Source organism: Mobula hypostoma, chromosome 21, assembly GCF_963921235.1.
Source record: "Mobula hypostoma chromosome 21, sMobHyp1.1, whole genome shotgun sequence".
Lineage (NCBI taxonomy): Eukaryota > Metazoa > Chordata > Chondrichthyes > Myliobatiformes > Myliobatidae > Mobula > Mobula hypostoma.
Window position 1 is genome coordinate 1,351,258 of NC_086117.1, and position 18,992 is coordinate 1,370,249.

Here is an 18,992-nt window from a genome sequence, read left to right on the forward strand (position 1 = left end):
GAAGGAGAAACCAAGGTAGAACATACAGGGTTAATGGTAAGGCATTGAGGAGTGCAGTAGAACAGAGGGATCTGGGAATACAGATTCAAAATTCCCCAAAAGTGGCGTCACAAGTAGACAGGGTCGTAAAGAGAGCTTTTGGTATGTTGGACTTTATTAATCAAAGTATTGAGTATAGGAGCTGGAATGTTATGACGAGGTTGTATAAGGCATTGGTGAGGCCGAATCTGGAGTATTGTGTTCAGTTTTGGTCACCAAATTACAGGAAGGATATAAATAAGGTTGAAAGAGTGCAGAGAAGGTTTAGAAGGATGTTGCCAGGACTTGAGAAACTCAGTTACAGAGAAAGGTTGAATAGGTTAGGACTTTATTCCCTGGAGCGTAGAAGAATGAGGGGAGATTTGATAGAGGTATATAAAATTATGATGGGTATAGATAGAGTGAATGCAAGCAGGCTTTTTCCACTGAGGCAAGGGGAGAAAAAAACCAGAGGACATGGGTTGAGGGTGAGGGAGGAAAAGTTTAAAGGGAACAATAGGGGAGGTTTCTTCACACAGAGAGTGGTGGGGGTATGGAATGAGCTGCCAGACGAGGTGGTAAATGCGAGTTCTTTTTTAACATTTAAGAATAAATTGGACAGATACATGGATGGGAAGTGTATGGAGGGATATGGTCCGTGTGCAGGTCAGTGGGACTAGGCAGAAAATGGTTTGGCACAGCCAAGAAACATAGAAACATAGAAACATAGAAAATAGGTGCAGGAGTAGGCCATTCGGCCCTTCGAGCCTGCACCGCCATTTATTATGATCATGGCTGATCATCCAACTCAGAACCCAGCCTTCCCTCCATACCCCCTGACCCCTGTAGCCACAAGGGCCATATCTAACTTCCTTTTAAACATAGCTAATGAACTGGCCTCAACAGTTTGCTGTGGCAGAGAATTCCACAGATTCACCACTCTCTGTGTGAAGAAGTTTTTCCTAACCTCGGTCCTAAAAGGCTTCCCCTCTATCCTCAAACTGTGACCCCTCGTTCTAGACCTCCCCAACATCGGGAACAATCTTCCCGCATCTAGCCTGTCCAATCCCTTTAGGATCTTATACGTTTCAATCAGATCCCCCCTCAATCTTCTAAATTCCAACGAGTACAAGCCCAGTTCATCCAGTCTTTCTTCATATGAAAGACCTGCCATCCCAGGAATCAATCTGGTGAACCTTCTTTGTACTCCCTCTATGGCAAAGATGTCTTTCCTCAGATTAGGGGACCAAAACTGCACACAATACTCCAGGTGTGGTCTCACCAAGGCCTTGTACAACTGCAGTAGTACCTCCCTGCTCCTGTACTCGAATCCTCTCGCTATAAATGCCAGCATACCGTTCGCCTTTTTCACCGCCTGCTGTACCTGCATGCCCACTTTCAATGACTGGTGTATAATGACACCCAGGTCTCGTTGCACCTCCCCTTTTCCTAATCGGCCACCATTCAGATAATAATCTGTTTTCCTATTTTTGCCACCAAAGTGGATAACTTCACATTTATCCACATTAAATTGCATCTGCCATGAGTTTGCCCACTCACCCAACCTATCCAAGTCACCCTGCATCCTCTTAGCATCCTCCTCACTGCTAACACTGCCACCCAGCTTCGTGTCATCCGCAAACTTGGAGATGCTGCATTTAATTCCCTCATCCAAGTCATTAATATATATTGTAAACAACTGGGGTCCCAGCACTGAGCCTTGCGGTACCCCACTAGTCACCGCCTGCCATTCTGAAAAGGTCCCGTTTATTCCCACTCTTTGCTTCCTGTCTGCTAACCAATTCTCCACCCACACCAATACCTTACCCCCAATACCGTGTGCTTTAAGTTTGCACACTAATCTCCTATGTGGGACCTTGTCAAAAGCCTTTTGAAAATCCAAATATACCACATCCACTGGTTCTCCCCTATCCACTCTACTAGTTACATCCTCAAAAAATTCTATGAGATTCGTCAGACATGATTTTCCTTTCACAAATCCATGCTGACTTTGTCCGATCATTTCACCGCTTTCCAAATGTGCTGTTATCACATCCTTGATAACTGACTCTAGCAGTTTCCCCACCACCGACGTTAGGCTAACCGGCCTATAATTCCCCGGTTTCTCTCTCCCTCCTTTTTTAAAAAGTGGGGTTACATTAGCCACCCTCCAATCCTCAGGAACTAGTCCAGAATCTAATGAGTTTTGAAAAATTATCACTAATGCATCCACTATTTCTTGGGCCACTTCCTTAAGCACTCTGGTTTAAAGTCACCTCAGTAGCCCCCGCTAATCTCCCTGCCAGGATATTGGTCCCCCTAGGATTTAAGTGTAACCCGTCCTTTTTGTACAGGTCACACCTGCGCCAAAAGAGGTCCCAATGATCCAAAAACTTGAATCCCTGCCCCCTGCTCCAATCCCTCAGCCACGCATTTATCCTCCACCTCATCGCATTCCTACTCTCACTGTCGCGTGGCACAGGCAGTAATCCCGAGATTACTACCTTTGCGGTCCTTTTTCTCAACTCCCTTCCTAGCTCCCTATATTCTTCTTTCAGGACCTCATCCCTTTTCCTACCTATGTCATTGGTAGGGCCAAAAGGTCTGTTTCTGTGCTGTAGTTTTTCTATGGTTTCTATGGTTTCTATGCTCTTGACTTATCTCTTATATGTGCATTATGTATATTCACCTTCTGCTGTGTATAACTGTTGGTACTGCGTTTTGCACCTTGGCCCCAGAGTAACACTAACAAGGGAAAATCTGTAGATGCTGGAAATTGAAGTAACACACACATAAAATGCTGGAGGAATTCAGTACGGCTGGCAGCATCTATGGAAAAGAGTGTAAAGAGTCGACATTTCAGGCCGTCACCCTTCATTAGGACTGGAAAAATGACATGAAATGTCAGAATAAGAAGGTGGGTGGAGGGGAGGAAGAAGTATAAGGTAGTAGGTGATAGGTGAAAGCAGGAGAGGGGAAGGGGTGAAGTAAAGAGCTGGGAAGTCGATTGGTGAGAGACTAAAGGCTGAAAGAGGGGGAATCTGATAGGAGAGAACAGAAGGCCCTGGAAGAAAGAGAGGGGTAGGAACAGAGTGAGGTGATGAGCAGGTAAGGAGCTAAGGTGAGAGAGGGAAATGGGAATGGGGAATGGTGAAGGAGAAGGGAGGAGCAATTACTGGAAGTTTGAGAAATCGATGTTCATTCCATCAGGTTGGAGCTACCTAGATGGAATATAAGGTGTTGCTCCTACAACCTGAGTGTGGCCTTCCTTTATCTTTTTCACCAATTGACTCCCCAGCTCTTAACCCCCCCCCCCAGTTTCACCTATCACCTACTACCTTATTCTTCTTCATCCCCTTCCCCCACCTTCTTACTGTGACTTCTCATGTCTTTTTTCCAGTCCTGAAATGAAGGGTCTAGCCCTGAAACACTGACTGTTTACTCTTTACCATAGATGCTGCCTGGCCTGCTTGGTTCCTCCAACATTTTGTTTGTATTACCTGGAATATCACTGTTTGTTTGGCTGTGTTCTATGGTATTCATATGATTGAATGACAATTAATCTTGAATTTAACTCTCACCGCGCCCTCAGGACACAGCTGTGTCCCAGAGGCTGTTGTTCGGAAGGACAATGTGTATGATGGCCATGGTCACCTGTGGTAATCATACACATGGGTCACCTTCTTGGTCACCCAAGCAAGTCAGTGTATCAACACAATGTTTCAGACCAAACTGATCACATCATCAACAACTCGTTACAGTCCATGTAAACCTATCAACAACACAACTGTAACTTTTTATTAGAAGGAGCAGAAAGTGTAACTCTTCAGAAAGATGTTTTCTTGGTATGACTCAGCACTGGACTGGTTAACACCTGAACAGGTGCGCTCTGACTACAGTACCCTGCCACAGACCAGTGAAAGCGTCAGGATGCAGAGCTTACCACCAACAACCTGTCGCACGTCGCTTTTTACCCTCACTGATGGTGAGTCACTGTGGAGTCTGTAGTGTTCTCGACAATCTTCACGGGCTTGCAGAACCTGTGGGACCAGGAACAGAAGTTGGGAGTGTGTCAGTCCTGCAGAACTTCTCTGCCATTCACTAAGTTCACAGTTCATCCACTCTCCCTGCCTGTTTTTTCTGACTCCCATCTGTTTTAGAACATAGAACATAAAAATCTACAGTGCATTACAAGGCCTTCAGCCCACAATGTTGTGCCAACCATGTAACCTACTCTAGAAACTGCCTAGAATTTCCCTACCGCATAGTCCCCTATTTTTCTAAGCTTCATGTACCTACCTAAGAGTGCCTTAAAAGACCCTATTGTATCCGTCTCTACCTCCGTCACCGGCAGTGCATTCCACGAACTCACCAGAGTGAAAAACTTACTCCGACATCCCCTCTGTACCTACCCCCTAGCACCTTAAAACTATGCCCCTTCATGTTAGCTATTTCAGCCCTGAGAAAAAGCCTCTGGCTATCCCATGATCAAAATACCTCTCATCATCTTATACACCTAAATGTCCATCTCTACCTGTCTCTATCTCCACAGAATGGGAAAGAATTCCAAAGATGTCTGAGTCTCAGGGAGAGGAAATTCTTCCTCACCTCCATTTGAAAATGTGTGACTCGATGCCCCTGAGGTCCAGATACCACCACTCAGAGAAATGTCCACTCAACACCACCCACTCAGAAGCTTATACAAAAACAGAAATGGAGGGAAAACTCAGTCGGCCCAACAAGCTTGGTATAAAGACAAAAAGTTATACATGGGTTGTACATGTTTCAGCTAGTTCACCCTTAACACATCGAAACGCCGAAGAATATTTTTGATATACATCAGCACAGCATGGGTACAAGTCTTTTAACTCACAATGTCTGCACTCTACACATGCCGTATTAAACTAAATCCCTTCTGACAGCACATGATCCACATCCCTCCATTCCCTCCATTCTCCTGTATCTATCCAACAGCTTCAACAATGTCACCTTCATCTCTGCTTCCACCACCCCAAACAGTGTATCTCAGACATCCTCTGTGAAAAACTTGTCCCATACATCAGCTTTGAATTAACTCCCTCTCACCTTAAACCTAGATCATCTCATACTTCAAAGGTTCAAAGGTTTATTTTTATTGCCAAAGTATGCTTGCACAATACAACTCTGATATTTGTCTTCTCCAGATAGCCAGGAAATACAAAAAGACTATGGGAATTGGTGAAAAGAAAGACATCAACTCAAACCCCTCTGCCCCCCACCGCCCAGCATGAAAAAGACAAAGAAACAAAATTTGCAAACATTTCTACCTTGGGAGAAAGATTCTGTCTATCCTGTCATACCCCTCATAATCTTCTAAACTTCTATCAGGTCTCCCCTCAGCCTCTGCTGCTCCAGAGAAGACATGTTGGTGTAAACTCTCGGCATAGAGAAGTGTGTTCAACACAGGAAGTCAGCTAGGGCAGCTTCTCTGGTTCCAGACTGGCCTCCTATTCCCTCATTATGGAGTGCAGGCTGTCCACAGTTCTCCATTTGCTGCCTTCCAAACTTATAAACTTACATCAGAACCTTCACACTATACCACTCCATTCCCCTGACAATAACCATTCCATTCATCTCCTCGCTGTCTGCAGTGTCTGTATTACAACTGTTTCTCCTGTCCGGACATTTCCTGGTTTCATCGTACCACAACAGCTGATACAGTACTTTTACTCAGACAACAGAGATGAGTTTCTGCACCTGTCCAGCAGGAAGCTGCAGGACAAAAGTTTTATGTTACACAAGAGCTGAAGTAAAGCAGCCAGCCTGACTGCACACACCTCCTGACACAACAGGATTCTGTCACAAGTGTAGAACTTGGTTCAGGCTAGAACTAGAATCTATGAGCTGAAGCATCCCCACAACCCAGCTATGAATCCAGAGATGCTGTTACCTACCCCTGGGCAAACGTGCTGGACTCACTCCAGACCTTCCTGTTTGTGGGATTTTATTTGAAGAAAGTAACTCCTCCTTCATTACCAGAGTAACCATGTACATGAGAGAAAATGCCAGCTAACCAATGGAAACACAGGGAGTTCTAGCCCCTCCTCTGCTACAGGTCACCTGTTTTAACCTGTCAGGGTACTGTAAGATTGTTTGCAACACTGATGAGTTAAGTGAGAATCATGAACTCTGATCTGACTCTGGGCTGTTTGTGAATACCTCAATGTCCCTGTTAGGTCATTCAGCTCACTCAAATTTCAAACCATGTATTTGGTAATTCACATTACAAACATCCACAGAGCATTACCCATTGTCCTTCCACTGAGATTGGGTAAAGAAGGCACAGCTTGGTTGTTTGATGTTGACAGAAAATCACAACTTTGGGAAAAATAGCAGTCCAGATGTTTGAAGGAGGCAGCAGACCAGATATTTGGGGGATTCAGCGGTCCAGGTGTTTGAGGGAGGTGTCAGCCCAGATGTCTGGGGGGAACAGCGGTGCAGGCATTTGAGGGAGATGTCAATCCAGATGTTTGGGGGGAACAGTGGTTCAGGTGTTTGAGGGAGATGTCAATCCAGATGTTTGGGGGGAACAGTGGTCCAGGTGTTTGAGGGAGATGTCAATCCAGATGTTTGGGGGGGGGGAACAGTGGTCCAGATGTTTGAGGGAGATGTCAATCCAGATGTTTAGAGGAAACAGTAGTTCATGTGTTTGAGGGATATGGCAGTCCAGATGTTTGGGGACATGGCGGTCAGATGTTTGGGGGAGAGAGCAGTCCAGGTGTTTGATGGGGCTTCTTGTCCCCAGGTTATGCCTGAGTTTCCTGCTGGCTCAGCCTGCCTCAGTGGAGAGGGTGGGACATAGGAGAGAAATGGGACAATTTAAATCTGAGTGAATTATTGAGACTCAGATGTCTGAGCCAGGAGTTGCAGATACTATAAACTGTGATAGGCCTGATTATTGGGACACACTGACTCTAATCTCATAACCACAAGAGATGAAAATGCTGAGAATCCAGAGTAACACACACAAAATGTTGGAGGAACTCAGCAGGTCAGGCAGCATCCATCAGTCCCGTTGAAGGGTCTCAGCCTGAAATATCAACTGTTTACTCTCCTCTGTTGATGCTACCTGACTTGCTGACTCCAGTCTCAGTGTGTGTGGAAATGGAGCAGGTAGACATACACAGTTCCCTCCGTGTCTATAAGCAAAGTCAGGGATCCTGACTTGTCATAGGAAACAGGGATGGCAGCTAGATATTCGGGCCTTTAGCACCTTCTGTGTTCAATAAGATCAGCGCATTTCACTCCCCTGTTGTTCTCGCTCCTCTAGGTGCTTTTGCCAGACTATTTCTTGGACCAAACATTTACCACCATCCCCCCCCCCCCCAGACTTTGTATGCCTCCGGTGGCTGGGGGTCAGATTTTGTTTGGTGCCTCTGGTATGAAGCCTTTCAGGATGTTCTACTGCACGGGAGATGCTATATAATAAAAAAGTGGAAGCATTCTGGTGTTGGTTGAGCAAACCAATTCTCTGTTTTCTGGGCAAGATAACTCTATACTTGTTACTGTCAGTGTGTAATGAAAGAGTCACTGCAGGATTGTTGTCATTGACCTTTAGAGTTGAGATGTGAGTGAAAATTAGAATATGGATCAGTTCTCTGATGGGACCCTGATCCAAACCAGTCACCTCTTTGCCAACTACCTTCTTGGTTCTCTCTGATTAATTATTAGTTGAATGAAAGCTCATTAAAGTAACGGTTTTACTTCCATGCATTCTCTGTAGTTGCTGATTGTGTTCATTTCTGGTTGCCTCTTCATAGGAAGCAAGTGGAAGATTTAGAGAGGGTGCAGAGGAAGTTTACCAGGATGCTGCCTGATGAAGCATGCCATACGAAGGTAGGATGAGCAAGCTAGGCTTTTCTCTTTGGAGTGAAGGAAGATGAGAGGTGATTTGATAGCGGAGGAGGTTAAGAGAGGCTCTGCTCTCATTGGAGTGGAGGAGGTTATGAGAGGCTCCATTCCCTCTGGAGTGGAGGAGGTTAAAAGAGGACAGGACTAAGGTGTGTAAAATTATATATTATGTGGACTGTAGTTTAAGTTGACTGAGGGAAACGTTTCCCCTTATCAGTAGAGACAAAGCTAGCGGACATAGTTTTAAGATGATGGGGATGGAATTTAAGAGATGATCTGCGGGAGATTGTTCTTACCCAGAGGGTGGTGATTACCTGGACACACTGTTGAGGAAAACAGTGGAACAGAGGTACTTAAGAGATATCATGATTGTCAATTTCAGACGGTCTCAGCCTGAGCACACACCCCTCAGCATCAGCGGCTCCACAGTGGAGAGAGTGGAAAACATAAGCTCCTTGGGGTGCAGATCTCGGACAATCTCACCTGGTCCAGGAACACCACTGAGATTGTGAAACGGGCCCAGCAGAGATTGCACTTTCTGAGGAAGCTTAAACAAGCATCACTCCCCACTAACATCTTAACTACATTCTACAGAGGCGTGGTTGAGAGTGTGCTGACCTTTTGCATCACAACCTGGTACTCCAGCTGCAGTGCTGTCGACAAAAAAGCCTTGCAGAGGGTGGTTAGGGGAGCAGAGAAGGTTATTGGGGTCTCCCTACCTTCTGTCCAAGACCTCTTTCAGAGTCGATACCTCCAGAAGACACGGTACATCATTAAAGACCCCTCACACCCTCTCCATGAACTGTTTGTTCTTCTGCCATCAGGCAAACGTTACAGGAGCATCAAAACTAAAACCGCAAGGCTACTAAACAGCTTCCTCCCACAGGCAGTCAGACTGCTAAATAGCTGCTCCACCTGACTCTGCTTTGGACACTTTTAACTTGCACTGGACACTTATAACTTGATTTTAACTGACATGTGGCTGTTGTGTTTTACTATTTATTGTTATGTTTATTATTTAGTGTTGTGTTTGTTATGTTATGATTGCACTGCCCCTGAGAAACACTGTCTCATTCTGCCCTGCAGAGCTGATGTACGGTTAGAATGACAATGTTTTTTGAATCTTTTGAATCTTTTGAATCAGACTCAGACTCACAATCAGAATCGGGTTTAATATCACCAGCATATGCCGTGAAATTTGTTAATTTAGCGGCAGCAATACAATACAAACCATGATAATATATAAATCAATCAATCAATCAATCAACTACAGTAAGGATATATAAGTATATTAAATAGTTCAATTAAAAATAGTGTAAAAACAGAAGTAATTTTAAAAAGTGAGTTCTGTAACCTTCTCACCAGGCTCATATACAAACTTGGTTCATTACCTAGCTCTGCTTACAGCTTTGTGATTTAGCGGTGAGAAAGCCACACAATGTACATCTGGGGTTAGTATGATTTGGGGTTTAACCAAACAGGAACATCATAATGTTCCAATTAAAGAAACCTCAATTTGAGCCAATGCTGTGTAAATACTGCCCATACACAATTATCGGTCGGCAAGGAATAACAGATCGCATACCGCATAAAATTATAAAGAAAGTTTATTTACAAATTTCATCTTTATCAAATAGCTAATAGGAAAAAGGAAATAAAAGGGCCCATTACAGCTAAACAAGTCTAATGGGCACAGTGACTGTCAGAGCTCATACTGGAGTTGCCTTTTACTCACACGCTGGAAGCACGGTTTGCATGAAAACACACGCCCTATTCCAAACTTCCCTCAAAGACCATCTCGAACAAACTGTTTGCACAGCATTGGCCCTTCCTCCTTGGAGCCATTCATCTGCACAAAGCACTTCGTGCAACGGGGACTCTCTTTCCAATGGCATTCTGCAGGCACCTTCCCTTCTGCACCCTCCACAGCTCCTGCCAAAAGACTACTGTCCATCACTAAACTCTCCGTGCTCCGTTCTTTCTCAACTTTCTCCCTATCCCACCATCCTGATTGGCTGACACAACATTCCTAAGTTAAACAACATGATGTCTTATCTCTAGCCGAAACCAAAACATTCTACCAGCTGGACACATTGCTTTTGCAGAAAATTGTTGAAATGAAATACTTACAGCATAGCAGTAGAAATCTTAACCAGAGCATTACATAACTCTTCATGGGTTCAATTCTCATTTAGCAATCAGATGACAGAGGAGAAGAAGCTATTCCTGAATTGCTGAGTGTGTGCCTTCAAGCTTCTGTACCTCCTATCTGATGGTAACAATAAGAAGAGGGCATGTCCTAGCTGACGGGGGTCCTTAATAACAGATACCGCCTTTTTGAGGCATCACTACTTGGAGATATCTTGACTACAGAGGCTAGTATCCAAGATGGAGCTGGTTAATTTTACAACTTTCTGTAGCTTCTTTCGGTCTTGTGCAATAGCATCTCCCCCTCCCGCCACCTCCCCCCCATACCAGATAGTGATGTATCCTGTCAGAACACTATCCACGGTACATCTATAGAAGTTTTTGAGTGTCTTGGGTGACAAACCAAATCTCCTCAAACCCTAATGAAATATAGCTCCTGTTTTGCCTTCTTAATAACTGCACTTCAATTGCCCAGACATGAAAGGTGATGGGCCAAGTGCTGAAGAATGAGACTAATACATAGTGCTGCTCTCTGGTCAATGTGAATGTGTTGAGCCAAATGACCTAACCCCATGCATTGGTATCTCACACCCATGCTGACGAGGAAGGCAGAGCATGGAATCTCAGACTGACGGTGGAAACTGTCAGAAGAGGCAGGCCAACATTTAGAGACGGTGCAGTAAGTGCTGGAGTTGATGGAGCTGTTGAGAGGTTAGAGATAACCAGATTCACATTTCCTAATTCAAAATTTTTGATGTCAAGAGCTTTAATACCACAAGAAGATAGTCAAATTAAAAACAAGGTTATTCAAATTAAAACAAGGTTACTCAAATTAACACAAAGGGAACTACAGGCCAATGAGTTTGACATCAGTGATGGGTGATTAGCTGCAGGGGTTCATGAGGGATAAGTTTGATCAAAGTCTGATTCAGGATAGTTATCACTTAGTGTGTGGGAAGTTATGTCTCCGAAGTCAGAGATTTTTGATGAGGTAACAAAGAGGATTGATGAGGCGGAAGCTGTCTATACAGACCTGAAAGACTAATTTGGAAGGTTAGATTACATAGAATTCAGGGAGAGGCAGCTTAGTGGATAAGCAATTGGCTCGATGGTGGGAAGCAGACAGTCTTGGTGAGCTGTTGTTTCTTGGACTTGAAGCCTCTGACCAGTTGTGTTTCTAAGGGGTTGGTGCTGGGACCATTGTTGGTGTTGGGACCATGTCATCAATTTGGATAACAAAGTACGAGGCATAATTAGTAAGTTGGCAGATGACACTGAAGTCAGTGAAACTGTAGACAGTGAAGAGGTTGTGGAAAAATGACAGGGGGATCTTGTTCAGCTGGTCAAGTGGGCTGAGGAGTGGTAAATGACTTTCAATCCGGATGGAGTGTGAGGTGTTGCATTTTGCGAAGTCAAGCCACTTAGGACTTTCCCAGTGAATAGGAGCACTCTGGGAATACTGTGGAACAGAATTACCAAGGAGTACAAGGACATGGCTCCCTAAAAGTGGACTCACAGGTAGACAGACTGTTGGAGAAGACTATTCAGTCAGGGCACTAAGTATTGGAGTTGGGACATTGTGTTGCAGTTGTACAAGATGTTGGTGAGTCTGAACTTTGAGTTCTCTGTACAGTTTTGGTCACCCTACTATAGGAAAGATGGCATTAAACTAGAAAGAATGCAGAAAAGATTTACCAGGATGTTGTCTGGACTTGAAGGCCTGAGTTGCAAAGAGAGGGTGTACAGACCAGGACTTTATTCCCTGGAACGTAGGAGGTTGAGGGGTGACCGATTGTCTTTTCAGATCATGGGGGCCAAAGACATGGTGAAAGCATGGTGGGAGGATCCAGGACAAGAGGACACAGCCTCAGGCTAGAGGGGCGTCCATTCAAAACAGAGATGTGGAGACACTTCTTTAGCCAGAGGGTGGTGAATCTGTGGAATTTGTTGTCATGTGCAGCTGTGGAGGCCAGGTCATTTGGTGTATTTAAGGCGGAGATTGATCTGTTCTTGATTGGTCATGGCATTAAAGGTTACGGGGAGAAGCCCGGGAAAGGGGGTTGAGGAGGAAAAAAAAAAGACCAGCCATGATGAAATGGCGGAGCAGACTCAGTGGGTGGGTGGGTGGGTGACCTAATTCTGCTCCTGTGTCTTATGGTCTTATGGTATAAAGAAATGGAGAGGTAATCTGTTCTAGTTAAGGAACACTTGCCATTTGGATGCGACTGACTGGAAAACAGGGTGACAAATAGAAAACCAACACTTCAAATCTAAATCAGTCAACAGCTTCATTCCTAGACTGTGGTGAAGTTCTGCAGACTGGATGGCAAAACCAAGTATAGCGGGTTAGAGCGTGGCACCTAGACTGGCTACACTGACTGGCATCAGCCTTTGGGTATTGTGCCCAAGATATATGTTAAAGTAATATTCACTGGCTAGTAAACATGCCTTCTCTCAAGACAGGGCTTCATCTGGGACATGACTCAGACTTTCATAGGCAGATACAGACTTGTGCACCCCCGCTTATCATCTCAATTTGTCCCAGATCTTTAAGAACCAATTAGGTGATTTTAAACAGAAGAACAAATATTTCTTCAGTGGTTCGATCAGGGCACAACTGCGTAAGCGGGTGGATGTCAGCCAGTGAGAACAACGAGGAGAGTTTAAAAGTGAGAAGGCTTTACAGAGCGGGCAGCAGAGGAGTGGGTGACAGAGAGAGACAGAGTAGAAAGGCTTTGGCTCAACGGGGCTTAGGTGATAACGGGTTGAGGCAAGGTAGGTTGCCTGTGCAGAATTAGAGACAGGAAGTGTGTGTGTGAGGCCAGTGTCCTATACTGGCTGTCAGATGTGGGAGGTCCTGGGGACTCCCAGCCTCCCGGACGGCCACATCTGCGCCAGGTGTGTCGAGCTGCAGCTCCTTAGGGACCGGGTTAGGGAACTGGAGATGCAGCTCAATGACCTTCGTCTGGTCAGGGAGAGTGAGGAGGTGATAGAGAGGAGCTATAGGCAAGTAGTCACTCCGGGCCTGGGGAGATGGATAAGTGGGTAAAACTCAGGAGAAGAAAGGGCAGGAGTCAGATACTAGAGAGTATCCCAGTGGCTGTACCCCTTAACAATAAGTACTCCTGTTTGAGTACTGTTAGTGGGGACGGCTTACCTGGGGGGAAGCAACAGTGGTCGCGCCTCTGGCACAGAGTCTGGCCCTGTGGCTCAGAAGGGTAGGGAAAGGAAGAGGATGGCAGCAGTGATAGCAGACTCTATAGTTAGGGGGTCAGACAGTCGATTCTGTGGACGCAGGAAAGAAACATGGATGGTAGTTTGCCTCCCAGGTGCCAGGGTCCAGGATGTTTCTGATGGCGTCCACGATATCCTGAAGTGGAAAGGAGAACAGCTAGAGGTCGTGGTACATATTGGTACCAACGACATAGATAGGAAAAGGGAGGAGGTCCTGAAAACAGACTACAGGGAGTTAGGAAGGAAGTTGAGAAGCAGGACCTCAAAAGTAGTAATCTCGGGATTACTGCCTGTGCCACGTGACAGCGAGAATAGGAATAGAGTGAGGTGGAGGATAAATGCGTGGCTGAGGGATTGGAGCAGAGGGCAGGGATTCAGATTTCTATATCATTGGGACCTCTTTTGGGGCAGGTGTGACCTGTACAAAAAGGACGGGTTGCACTTGAATCCCAGGGGGACCAATATCCTGGTGGGGAGGTTTGCTAAGGCTATTGGGGAGAGCTTAAACCAGAATGGCTGGGGGGTGGGAACCGAACTGAAGTGACGGAGGTAATGGAGGTTGGCTCACAAATAGGGAGAGCTTGGAGACAGTGTGAAAGGGAGGATAGGCAGGTGATTGAGAAGGGATGCGCTCAGACCGATGGTTTGAGATGCGTCTATGTTAATGCAAGGAGTATTATGAACAAAGCGGATGAGCTTAGAGCATGGATCAGTACTTGAAATTATGTTGTTGTGGCCATTACAGAGACTTGGATGGCACAGGGACAGAAATGGTTACTTCAAGTGCCAGGTTTTAGATGTTTCAGAAAGGACAGGGAGGGAGGCAAAAGAGGTGGGGCATGGCACTGTTGATCAGAGATAGTGTCACAGCTGCAGAAAAGGAGGAAGTCATGGAGGGATTGTCTACGGAGTCTCTGTAGGTGGAAGTTAGGAACAGGAAGGGGCCAATGACTCCACTAGGCATTTTTTATAGACCACCCAACAGTAACAGGGACATCGAGGAGCAGATAGGGAGACAGGTTCTGGAAAGGTGTAATAATAACAGGGTTGTCATGATGGGAGATTTTAATTTCCAAAATATTGATTGGCATCTCCCTAGAGCAAGGGGTTTAGATGGCAAGGAGTTTTTAGGTGTGTTCAGGAAGGTTACGTGACACAATATGTAGATAAGTCTACAAGAGGAGAAGCTGTACTTGGTCTGGTATTGGGAAATGAACCTGGTCAGGTGTCAGGTCTCTCAGTGGGAGAGCATTTTGTAGATAGTGATCACAATTCTATCTCCTTTACCATAGCATTGGAGAGGGATAGGAACAGACAAGTTAGGAAAGCATTTAATTGGAGTAAGGGGAAATATGAGGATATCAGGTAGGAACTTGGAAGCAGAAATTGGGAACAGATGTTCTCCGGGAAATGCACGGCAGAGACGTGGCAAATGTTCCAGGGATATTTGCGTTGAATTCTGCATATGTACATTCCAATGAGACAGGGAAAGGATAGTAGGGCATGTGCTGTACAAAGGAAGTCATGGAGGGATTATCTACGGAGTCTCTGTGGGTGCAAGTTAGGAACAGGAAGGGGGTCAATGATGGAGAGAGAGGGAAAAGCTTACCAGCGAGGGAAAAGCTAACCCTAACCCTAACCCTAACCCTAACCCTAACCCTAAAAAATTAGGTTGTGATAGAGATCTAGAAGGTTATAAGGCTAGTAGAAAGGAGCTTAAGAATGAAATTAGGAGAGGCAGAAGGGACCATGAGAAGGCCTTGGCGGGCAGGATTAAGGAAAACCCCAAGGCATTCTACAAGTATGTGAAGAGCAAGAGGATAGGACAAGAGAGAATAGGACCAATCAAGTGTGACAGTGGAAAGGTGAGTATGGAACCGGAGGAGATAGCAGAGGTACTTAATGAATACTTTGCTTCAGTATTCACTACAGAGAAGGATCTTGGTGATTGTAGGGATGACGCTGCAGACTGAAAAGCTTGAGCATATAGATATTAAGAAAGAGGATGTGCTGGAGCTTTTGGAAAGGGTCAAGTTGGATAAGTCACCGGGACCGGATGAGATATACCCCAGGCTACTGTGGGAGGCGAAGGTAAAGGTTGCTGAGCCTCTGGCGATGATCTTTGCATCATCAATGGGGACAGGAGAGGTTCCGGAGGATTGGAGGATTGCAGATGTTGTTCCCTCATTCAAGAAAGGGAGTAGAGATAGCCCAGGACATTATGGACTAGTGAGTCTTAATTCAGCGCTTGGCAAGCTGATGGAAAAGATCCTGAGAGGCAGGATTTATGAACATTTGGAGAGGTGTAATATGATTAGGAATAGTCAGCATGGCTTTGTGAAAGGCCTTACAAACCAGATTAAATTTTTAGAGGATATGACTAAACATGTTGATGAAGGTAGAGTAGTAGATGTAGTATATATGGATTTCAGCAAGGCATTTGATAGGTAGCCCATGCAAAGCTTATTGAGATAGTAAGGAGACATGGGATCCAAGGGGACATTGCTCTGTGGATCTAGAACTGGCTTGCCCACAGAAGGCAAAGAGTGGCTGTAAATGGGTCATATTCTGCATGGAGGCCAGTGACCAGAGGTGTGCCCTAGGGATCTGTTCTGGGACCCCTACTCTTCGTGATTTTTATAAATGACCTGGATAAGGAAGTGGAGGGTTGGGTTCGTAAATTTGCTGATGACACAAAGGTTGGTAGTGTTGTGGATAGTGTGGAGGGCTGTCAGAGGTTACAGTGGGACATTGATAAGATGCAAAACTGGGCTGAAAAATGGCAGATGGAGTTCAAACCAGATAAGTGTGAGGTGGTTCATTTTGGTAGGTCAAATATAATGACAGAATATACTGTTAATGGTAAGACTCTTGGCAGTGTGGAGGATCAGAGGGATCTTGGGGCTCGAGTCCATAGGACACTCAAAGCTGCTGCGCAGGTTGACTCTGTGGTTAAGAAGGCATACGATGCATTGGCCTTCATCAATCGTGGGATTGAGTTTAAGAGCCGGGAAGTAATGTTGCAGCTACATAGGACCTTGATCAAACCCCACTTGGATTATTGTGCTCAGTTCTGGTCACCTCACTACAGGAAGGACGTGGAACCCATAGAAAGGGTGCAGAGGAGATTTACAAGGATATTACCTGGTTTGGAGGGCATGCCTTATGAGAATAGGTTGAATGAACTCGGCCTTTTCTCCTTGGAGTGACGTAGGATGAGAGGAGACCTGATAGAGGTGTGTAAGATGATGAGAGGCATTGATCATGTGGATAGTCAGAGGCTTTTTCCCAGGGCTGAAATGGCTAACATGAGAGGGCACAGTTTTAAGGTGCTTGGAAGTAGGTACGGCGGAGATGTCAGGGGTAAGTTTTTTTATGCAGAGACTGGTGAATGCGTGGGTTGGGCTGCTGGTGACGGTGGTGGAGGCGGATACGATAGGGTCGTTTAAGAGACTCCTGGATAGGTACATGGAGCTTAGAAAAATAGAGAGCTATGGGTAACCCTTGGTAAATTCTAAGGTAAGGACATGTGTGACACGGCTTTGTGGGCTGAAGGACCTGTATTGTGCTGTAGGTTTTCTATGTTTCTATGTCACACAGCAGTCAATTGCTGAATAGAAACAATAACATGTTTATAATTTGTACCAAAGAGATCGTACAAGGGACAGGACACCAAAGAACTCCTTTGCTGCTTTTCCAAAATGTCAGATAGGATGCCCACTAAATGACTGCACACCCTCCTCAGTGTCACCCTGAATATTTGTGACACCGTTGGAATTCCAAATAAAGGGTGGAGTGTTTCCCTGAACAACTTTGAAATATTTATTGTGATGAAGAGGACGTTGCTATTCACCAACCCATATGTTCTTCTGCATGAGAATCACAGAGTTTAACTCACTGTATTGTTTATGTACTGCTGCTGCAAAACAAATTTCAAAACTTACATATATCAGTAATAATTAAGGCAAGACTAATTTGCATTCACTTTTGTTATGTCAGTTCAGATTGAGTGAGAAATGAGGTGGGGTGGGGAAGAGAGGGAGGGAGAGACACACACACACAAAGAGACGGAGGGAGAAGGGGAAGAGAGAGAGAAAAAAGTTCAAAGTAAATTTATTATCGAAGTACATATAGGTCACCATGCACAACCCTGAGATTCATTTTCTTGCGGGTTTTCACAGTAAATACAAAGAAGCACAATAGGATCAATGAAAAAACACACACAAGATGGATAAACGGCCAATGTACAAAAGACAACAAACTGTACAAATATAAAAAGAAAAATAAATAAACAATAAATATTGAGAACATGAGATGAGGAGTCCTTAAAAGTGAGTCTATGAGTAGTGGGAACAGTTCAGTATTGGGATGAGGGAAGTGAAGTTAAAGACAGACAGACAAACAAAGAACCAGATTGAGAGGAGAGATTCCTTCAGTGTAACTGATAATTAAAATGTAGGTTGAACAATGATATTTTCAGATAAATGTAATCAGAGAATGAGAATTTTATATTCGCCAGTTTCCTGATGAACCAGAAGGAACCAGGTCTGCTTTGCCAAACATTATGCAATCACATTGTCAGTCCTCCCACAAAACAATTCCTCTAAATTTTTGTGTGCATGATAAAAAATCCTGTTACCTACAGAATCCCCTGTGTCATCATCCACATTTAGGTGAGTTATTCACCACTCACCATGAGTGAGTGAGTGAGCCAGTGAAGGAGTGGAGCTTTGAGGCTTTGGCTCGAGAGGCTTTGACGAGAAGAGGCAGAGGACGAGCTTGTTCCCAGTTAGTTTTTACAATGTCTCCTGAGACGGTGATGTGCCTCTCATGTGAGATGTGGCAGTCTTGGGGGAACGCCCCTCTCCCGCAGAGTCACATCTGCCAGAAGTGCATACGGCTGGGCGATCTGGAAGACCGTGTAAGGAATCTGGAGCAGCAGCTGGATGACCTTCGACTCATAAGGGAGAATGAGGCAGTCATAGATGAGAGCGACAGGGAGGTAGTCACACCTAGGCTGTCGGAAGCAGGTCGTTGGGTGACAGTCAGAGGGGGGAAAGCGAAGGTGAGCAGACAGGTAGTGCAGAGCACCCCTGTAGCCATTCCCCGAATAATAAGTATACCGTCCTGGATACTGTTGGCGGAGATGACCGACCAGGTGTGAGCCACGGTGGTAGGGCCTCCGGCACGGAGTCTGACCCTGTGGTGCAGAAGGGTGGGATGGAGAAGAGGAGAGCTGTCGTCATTGGAGACTCTATAGTCAGGGGAGCAGACAGGAGATTTTGTGTACATGAGAAGGACACCCGCATGGTTTGTTGCCTCCCGGCTGCCAGGGTCCGGGATGTCTCTGACCGGGTGCACGACATCCTGGTACGAGAGGGAAAGCAACCAGAAGTCGTGATACATGTTGGCACCAATGACATAGGCAAGAAGAGGGATGAGGTCCTGAAGTGTGAGTTTCGGGAATTAGGCAGAAGGCTGAAGAACAGGACCTCAAGGGTGGCGTTCTCAGGATTGCTGCCAGTGCTACGTGACAGTGATGGTAAGAATTGGAGGAGATGGCAGTTGAATGCGTGGCTGAGGAGTTTGTGCAGGGAGCAGGGTTTTAGATTTTTAGATCATTGGGATCTCTTCTGGGGAAGGTGGGACCTGTACAGATTGGATGGGTTGCACCTGAACTCGAGGGGGAGCAATATCCTTGC